This window comes from Gymnogyps californianus, unplaced genomic scaffold (assembly GCF_018139145.2).
Source record: "Gymnogyps californianus isolate 813 unplaced genomic scaffold, ASM1813914v2 HiC_scaffold_42, whole genome shotgun sequence".
NCBI lineage: Eukaryota > Metazoa > Chordata > Aves > Accipitriformes > Cathartidae > Gymnogyps > Gymnogyps californianus.
Window position 1 is genome coordinate 42,419 of NW_026114312.1, and position 8,589 is coordinate 51,007.

At 53.3% G+C, this 8,589-nt stretch overlaps 1 long non-coding RNA gene across 1 annotated transcript; it reads left to right on the top strand.

The window, feature by feature from the left end:
- The first annotated feature begins 5,259 nt into the window (after positions 1–5,259).
- Positions 5,260–5,847, top strand: LOC127028772 (uncharacterized). The gene is made up of 3 exons (XR_007768066.1): positions 5,260–5,604; positions 5,689–5,729; positions 5,816–5,847. It is a non-coding gene; the product is annotated as an uncharacterized LOC127028772 (long non-coding RNA).
- The last annotated feature ends 2,742 nt before the right edge of the window (positions 5,848–8,589 follow it).

Genomic DNA, 8,589 nt, shown 5'->3' on the forward strand with positions numbered 1-8,589 from the left:
AAATATACCCCCCAGAACTCTGAGGTCTCTGCTTCTCTGTGCCTTTTACTTACTTCATTCCCTGACTTAATTTGTGCGTCCATCCGGATGTCACAGTCCTTGTTACTTAGAGTCCCTGACTAGGCACTTCTTTCCAGTGCAGGTTTGTGTCATTGTCTTCCCTGGAATGTTTTGGAGAAGAGGATGTGTATTATTTGTGCTCGTAACAGTCTGCAGCCAGGGGTCATCTTTTATCGCAGTCTCGGGCACGCAAGCTTTTTCTGTTATTCCAGTTTTGCCTTTTTCCTGAAGTGTCCACTGAGGTTTGCTCTAGCGTCAGTCATGGCAGTTATGTTCTCTTGTTCTTGTTTATCTATTGTTTTTAGCACCAGTTTCTGTAGTCGTAAGGTGTCCATTTTAGATCTTTGCGTCACCGTGTCACGCCGTCGTGGTTTTTCCATTGGCCAACTGCCACTGTAATTCCCTTAGGGGCTTTGTAGGTAAGGAGGTAGTTTGGGTCGCTTGTTTTCTGTGTGCTATACCGTATGTTATTCAGGTCTTGATGTTCCCATGGTTGTTTTTGTGTTAGGCGAGCACATCGGTAGCTATACCGAGGGTCTTGTGTGCCTCCGCTTATCGGCATAATGCGAACTACTTTTGTGTTTTTAATGGCAGGCTGTTGTTGGAATCTAGATGGTATTCCTAAATGGAAACGAGACCGCTGGAATTGTTAAGCTGTTGGTCAGCATCCGGGTGACGTGTTCGATATTGTTTTTGCAGATGCAGCGGGACGAGCTGTGTGCCAAAGGGCAACAGAGGAGAGGCGAGCGGAGCGCTGTAAGAAGGTGAGGCGGTGAGTGGTGTTGGAGGGAAGATGTGACTAGTGGCTTATGACTAGCTTATAGGTTTTGGGTTACTTTTTTTTTATTTTGAAGGTGTTGCCTTCGTAGGCGTGGCGACCTGGTTCAGGAACGGCACGGCGACCAACCCAGGCCGCTCGGGCCATCAGCTCACAGACACCAATGTGGTGGACGGCAAATGGCATTTATTAGTGAGTAGAACAGCATTATATAGCTCAGGTTTACAATGTCACTTCCGTCTGTTTACACCATAAACTAAACGCTATTGGCTATCTGGAGAGGGACCCTACTTTTCCGTACAGCGCGATATCTTCCGGCCGCCAGACCCTAGCTACCTACATTTCTCCCTCCCTATGAGTAATTAAATTGGCTAAAATATAACAATCTGTAAAGAATATATATATCATCTTTATAACAATCTTAAAATATATATCACAAACTTGAATAGAAACATAAGGCACGCTAGGCAAGAGGTAACTGGGGGTAACTAGGAGTAACAGGGTATAACTGGGGATAGCTAAAAAATTTTGAAAAAATATTATTCTATTAACATGATGTTAACTTTTTCTAACCGGCTCCTAACAAACGACACGAGCCTGTTTAATATACAGGGTCCAAAGATCAGGGCTATCAGAATCATCGCGATTGGCCCTATCAAGGTAGAGATCAGGGTGGTCAGCCATGCGAATGGTTAAACCATGATGCAAACCAACTTTGTTGTGCCTCTTGTTCCTTTTCCGTTTTTCCAATCCTTCTCGCAGTTTGGCCATAGTGTCTCTTACACAACACTCTTCTCTTAATGCAGCACATAACCCCCTTTGTTGCAGGAACATCGGGTCTAATCCCCTTCGGTTTTGTATGGATTGTTCAATTCTAGCCAGGTCCTCATCTACTGCCATCCTCAAGGCACTAAATTCTTTACTTTGATGTACCAAGGATGCTACTCCTGTACCTATTCCCGCCCCTCCCATGATCATTAGAGTAGCTATTGTTAGTGCTGTAAAGGGTTCTCGTTTTGACAGATAATGTTCTGGAGTAATCTATAAATCGTAGACAAAGACTTCAGGATGGTAAAAGATTTTAGGGACTATAGATACCTGGATACAATATTCTGAGGAATTATCAAAGTTTTTCAACGACAAACAAGGTGTAACTCCCATGGTGGAACAAACCCACCTGGTATACAACCTCGTGGTCCCCTTGATTGATAGATATTTATCTCGGGAAATAGGGGTCCAAGCAGAAGCGACAGTAACACAATCCCAATATGCACAATAATACTGGTTAGGATAGTTACAGTACCCTTTTCCTGGATTAGATGCGGGACAAAGGTAATAGGGCATTTTTTCCAAACAAGGTGGTGTGGTTATCATGCTGCATAGTGCGACAGTGAAGCTAGGAGGTCCTGCTGTAACATTTTCCTTAATCACGTGCTGATCCTCCCACCTGGCAAGGGTCCATTTGAATGGCTGATGGTGATAGTAATCTGCTTCTGCCTGTCCTATACTGACAAGCTCCAAAATCAAGATCACACAAAGGCATCGTAGCCCCCCCCTTGCGGAGGCTAGTTTGCCGTTGTCTGGGTTCTGCCAGTGCGGAACTCCTAGGCTTGGACAGGACGCTTGCCAACTTGTCATCTTCTCTTGTCACCGGGGTGTACGGGTTACGGGGGCGACCGATGATCCAATCCTGTGAACAAAAACTCACAAACATGTCATCACATTATCTATTATGGTTCGAACAGCCACCTGGATCGGGGTTAGATGCTCTTCCTTCGCGACATGCTGAATCATGTCCGCGATGCTTGACCCCGCTAGTGATCGCAGAATTTCTTTGGTTGTCGAATTACACTGCTGACGTAAACATTCGGCTACAACTGGGCCTTTTGCCTCCGCAGGGCAGGGCCGAACAGTCGACCGCTGCTTGGAGACGATCTACAAAATTGTGTAAAACTCTCACTTTCACTTTGTTTTATTGTGGACCATGACGATGGCTGGCAATAACTCTAGAGGCTGTGCGAATAGCTTCTCTGGCCGCACGAGTAGTTGCCATAACTTCATGGCCCGTAGGCCCTGGGCTTGGGCCTGGGGGGTAATCATTATAGGGTCTGTGCCCATTAACCGCTGCAGGCTGGAGCCATGCAGTGGATGATCTGCTCCAGTTACTTGGGCCAGTTGCCTTGCACAGTTGTCCTCCCATTCTTGTTTAAAAACGATCATTCCTGCCCCATCAAAGATCAATCTACAAGTTTGTTTTATATCGAACGGGAGCATATCGTCTCCCCCAAAGACACCATCTATGAGGGTGGAGACCATGGCAGAATTAAGCCCTTTATCCGCGATCGCCTTAACAATCGCTTGTATATCCTTAGGGTTTATTGGCGAGTGGACCCTCTGTCCCCCATCCATCACCCGGACCGGGAACGCTAGCGCGGCCGATGGGGCCCAACCGGCGCACGCAATCTTTATTTTCCTCCAATCCGTGAGAGGGATTTCTCCTCGCGATTTCTCTTAATTTGAACATATTTCGGTTCTTAACTTTGTTTATTTCCGTCTCTCCTCTAAGTTTGAATCGGTTGCAAGCCACTCGTCCCAGCTAGTGTCTGATCCGGAGTCGGAACTCGACTGACTGGTTACTTCCGGTTTCCAGTACCTTTTTGTTGGGCTCCGGCCCCGCCTGCTTCCCTTGCGGGCGGGCCGTTCCCTCCCTCTTGGCTCGCCCCTCCCTCTTGGTTCGTCTCGCCCTCTTGGTTCGCCCCGCCCTCTGCTCGGCGAGGTGTTTACCCTATAAGGGCATTTCTTCTGATTGGCTTTCCGCCCTTCGCTCACGTTCCCCTCCCCCCGGCGGCGTGCGCTTACTAGCGCTTCCTCCCTGTTCCCGCCAAAGGCATCTTCGTCCCGCCCTTCCCCTTTGTGCTCGGCGCCATGTTGGGGCGCATATGGCGGTGGTCTAGCCCAGACTTCCTCAGATTCCGGCCTCTCCCGCGGCACCCCTGGCCTCCTCGGCCAACCCACCCCAGAAGGATTTGGCTCGTTTCTGTCCCTCCGTAAGCGGGTCGGGTGCGGGTTGGGGCTCGGGATCGAGGGGACGCGCCACCCTCCCCGATCTCCAGGCCCAGCAAAATCGTCATCGTCAGGGGGGTGCAAAGTCCGCGTGGCTGCCACGACTCCCTACCTTGGGGTGGCCAACAAACAGCTCCCCGCCGCCCTCCAGGTCTCCCGGTCCTGCATGGCCCTCTGCAGAGCCTGTACGACTTTCCCCACGACCCAGGTTTTTCCCACAACCCGAGGACATCGTCTCCTCGGCTAACGCTTTTGTGCACTCATCCCACACTTCGGGGTGGAGAATATCCACCGGCTGGTCAATGACCCCAATTTGCAAAAGCCTCGCAACCGGTGAGAATAAAATCTTTGGTTTACAATCAATACCCCACTGCTTATGTAATTCTGATACGACCTTCACAAGGGCTTCCATCCTCCTTGTTGGTCCGGGAGCGTCCTCCCCGCCGGGCTGGTCCTGCCGCTCCGGCCGCCGTTCACCCGATTCCAGGCGGTTTCCCGGGTTTCGGCACCACTTGTTGCCTTCGTAGCGTGGCGACCTGGTTCAGGAACGGCACGGCGACCAACCCCAGGCCGCTCGGGCCATCAGCTCACAGACACCAATGTGGTGGACGGCAAATGGCATTATTAGTGAGTAGAACAGCATTATATAGCTCAGGGTTTACAATGTCACTTCCGTCTGTTTACACCATAAACTAAACGCTATTGGCTATCTGGAGAGGGACCCTACTTTTCCGTACAGCGCGATATCTTCCGGCCGCCAGACCCTAGCTACCTACAGGTGGCAAAGCGGGATATTGGCACCAGAGCTGATTCGGGCAAGGTGGAGCCATGTGTGGTGGGTGAAGGAGCAGTTATTTTTTTAGGTTTGTAGTGGTTGGTGAAGTTAGAAGCATGCCTTGTTGTTTGTGTTTTACAGGTGGTACCAAGCCTCAACTGGCAACCTGTAAAGAGCAGAGCAGTGTGGGCGAGCGGCCGAGGTAAGGAGCGGGAGATGGGAATCGGTGCGGACAGGCCGTGGTTTTGGGCAATATCTCAGTGTCATGGTTTAACCCCAGTCAGCAGCCAAGGACCACACAGCCGCTCCCTCACTCCCTGTCGTCCCCCCCCACTTGCTCCTGGTGGGATGGGGAGGGAAAGAAGGCAGAACTCGTGGGTTGATAAGAACAGCTTAATAACTAAAGTAAAATAATATACTAACAACAATAATAATAATAATGAAAAGGAATAGAACAAAAAAGGAGGGGGGGGGAAGGAAAAAAACCCCAGTGATGCACAATGCAATTGCTCACCACCCGCTGACCGATGCCAGCAGCCGCAATCCGCGCCTCCCGGCCAGCTCCCCCCTGTTTATGTACTGGGTGTGACGTTCCATGCTATGGAACACCCCTTTGGCTAGTTCAGGTCAGCTGCCCCAGCTGTGCTCCCTCCCAGCTTCTTGCACACCTGCTTGCTGGCAGAGCATGGGAAACTGAAAAGTCCTTGGCTTAAGATAAGTGCTACTTAGCAACAACTAAAACATCAGGGTGTTATCAACAGTATTGTCACACTAAATCCAAAACACACACTGTACCAGCTATTAAGAGAGTTAACTCTGTCCCAGCCGAAACCAGGATACTCAGCATGTATCTTTTGCTTTGGTTTTTTTCAGATGCTGCAAGAGGCTCAGAGGGGCGAAGCTGCGTGCTGAGGAGCGGTCCGAGAAGGTGAGGCGGTTGTTGGCCGGGTCGGTGTCTAATAGCAAAGTATTATATGGCAACTTGGTTAAGCGTTTCTCTTTGGTCTCGCAGGCGCCATACAGGCAGCCTTTGGAACTGGATGAGCCTTTGAGGTGAGCTGGGGAGGTAGAGAGGAGGAGCATGGGGCTGGTGATTTCTCACAAGCACAACGGTAGCTTTTTGTCTTTTGGTATCTTAGGTGCCACGAGCGATGACGGCCGCAGCGTCCGAGCTGGAATTCCTGCAGAGCAGGTGAGCAGAAGGCCACGTTGCTTTTGAGGAGGAGGGCGTTGTGGAAGAGGTCTGTGTCGACCGGCGCCATGCTTACTGCTGGCACTGGTATTTTCCAGATGATGAAGAGGAACCTGGCAACTGCAGGAATATCCTGGTTCACTGATGTGTTTTTTGCTGAGGATGGATTCAGACCCCTGCCGTCTGACAGCTAAGTTGAGGGACTGGAGACCACTGCCCTACAGTGTGTAATTTGACTTCAGTTGGAAAGAAATTGTCCAAAGCGGAAATCTTTCTCGTTCAAAGAAGTTGCATTTATTGAACTTCCCATCAGAGTGGCTCTTCAGAGGTGATGTATTGTCAGTAGAAGTCACCAGCAGCAAGACTTTCACTCTCTAAAAAAAAAAAAAAAAAAAAAAAAAATTTACTTCCTTCCAAAGACCCAAGCACAACAAGTCTTCCAAAAGTCGATGGCATTGCTGGTCTTTGGGTTCTCAGTTGTAACAGTTGAGATATCATAAAAACATGTTTCCTCAGCGTGCTTCGGTACAGCCAAGAGCATTAGCAAATCTGCCAATCCTTTTTCATAGCCTTATGTTGCAGCACTGGAGACTGGATTTTTTTTCTTTTTCAGAAGATCCCCTATATGGTTTTACTTCTAGCTCACTGGTTTTTTGTAAGAAATGAAACTTTAAAAAAGTTAAATTGTATAACTTGCAAATTGACTTGCATTGTTTAAACTGTAACTGCCAACAGCTGTAGCATGTAATTTAGGTGTACTTAACGGTTAGGTTTTGTCTAAATCTTGAAAAAGAGGGCAACTGAATGTTACGGGGTTTTTTTCCCTGATCTTTTGACGGAGTGCTCTGAAGTACTTACTTTCTCGTCAATGGTGCATTTCCCTGGCAGGTTTCAGCATCTCTCTTGGGCAGTGCAGCTGGCCAGATGTCCATCCTAACTATGTAACACAAAAAAAACCCTAGTCAACTTATAGCTGTGTATGTTGGAGACAGGTAATTTAATGGTATCAATTCACAGCTATGCAAGTTAAACTAATGCAAAAAGGAAAATCAAATACTTTTATAGTATAGGTATCTTTATTGGATGTATATAAACATATGCACACTTTTTAGTATAAAGTGAATTACTGAGATTTATTCTTTATTTTTTATTTCACTCTTTAAAGTTTTATGCTTCACTTCCAATTTTGTTGAGGAGGCAAGCAAGACGTGTTATTTAATATGCTGAACTATAGTTTGGGATTTTGTTTTTCAGATGCGGTGGTGTAAGTGTCTTGTGATGCTCAGCAGATCCCCCCAGCCCAGCTTTGCCTGCCCGTGGCTAAGAATACTCACCGTAAGGGGCCAGCCCTATGTCTGGAGGCTCTGGGCTCTCTCTGCAGCAGTTGCCCCGCAGGTGCGGCAGCAAGGGCCGTGTGGGGGGGAGAGTGCGGGCCGAGGGATCGGGGACGTTTGTTGCCCTGGGAGCCCCTCCCAGCGTGGAACGGAGGGGAAACATCCCAGAGCAGAGCCTGAGCAAGGGATGTGGCACCGTCCTCTGGCACACTGCCCCCCCCCGCCTCCCCGGCGCAGCAGTTGCCAGCTACAAGAGAGGGGCTGAGGGAGCTGCAACTGTTTGGGGGGACCACTCCCCAAAGCATGTCCCCCGGGCCCCGGGTCCGTGGGTGGCGCCCGCCCCCCCTCCCCTCCCCTCCCCCCCGGCCCCGTGTCCGTGGGTAGCTCCCGCCCCCCCCCCCCCCCGGCCCCCGTGTCCGTGGGTGGCTCTCGCCCCCCGCCCCCCCCCCGCCCCCGTGTCCGTGGGTGGCTCGCCCCCCGCCCCCCCCCCCCGGCCCCGTGTCCGTGGGTGGCTCCCGCCCCCCTCCCCCGGGCCCCCGTGTCCGTGGGTGGCTCTCGCCCCCCGCCCCCCCCCCCCGGCCCCCGTGTCCGTGGGTGGCTCTCGCCCCCCCCCCGTGTCCGTGGGTGGCTCCCGCCCCCCCCGCCCGGCCCGTGTCCGTGGGGGCTCCCGCCCGGCCCCCCGTGTCCGTGGTGGCTCCCGCCCCGCCCGGCCCCCGTGTCCGTGGGTGTCCCGCCCCCCCCCCCGCCCGGCCCCCGTGTCCGTGGTGGCTCTCGCCCCCCCCCCCCCCGCCCGGCCCCCGTGTCCGTGGGTGGCTCCCGCCCCCCCCCCCCGCCCCCGCCCCCGTGTCCGTGGGTGGCTCCCGCCCCCCCCCCCCCCCGCCCCCGTGTCCGTGGGTGGCTCCCGCCCCCCCCCCCCCCCCCCCCCCCCCCCCCCCCCCCCGGCCCCCGTGTCCGTGGGTGGCTCCCCCCCCCCCCCCCCCCCCGGCCCCCGTGTCCGTGGGTGGGCTCCCGCCCCCCCCCCCCCCCCCCCCCGGCCCCCGTGTCCGTGGGTGGCTCCTGCCCCCCCCCCCCGGCCCCCGTGTCCGTGGGTGGCTCCCGCCCCGCCCCCCCCGGCCCCCGTGTCCGTGGGCGGCTCCTGCCCCCCCCCTGCCGCGCGTGTCCCTGCATGGCTGGCCCTGTGCCTGGAGGTCCGGGCTCTGTCTGCAGCAGTTGCCCCGCAGGTGCGCAGCAAGGGCTGTCTTGGGGGGAGAGTCCGGGGCCGAGAGGGAGCGGGGACGTTTGTTGCCCTGGGGAGTCCCTCCCAGCGGGGGAAGGGAGGGGAAACATCCCAGAGCAGAGCCTGAGCAAGGGATGTGGGATCCATCCTCTGCACACTCCCCCCCGGCCC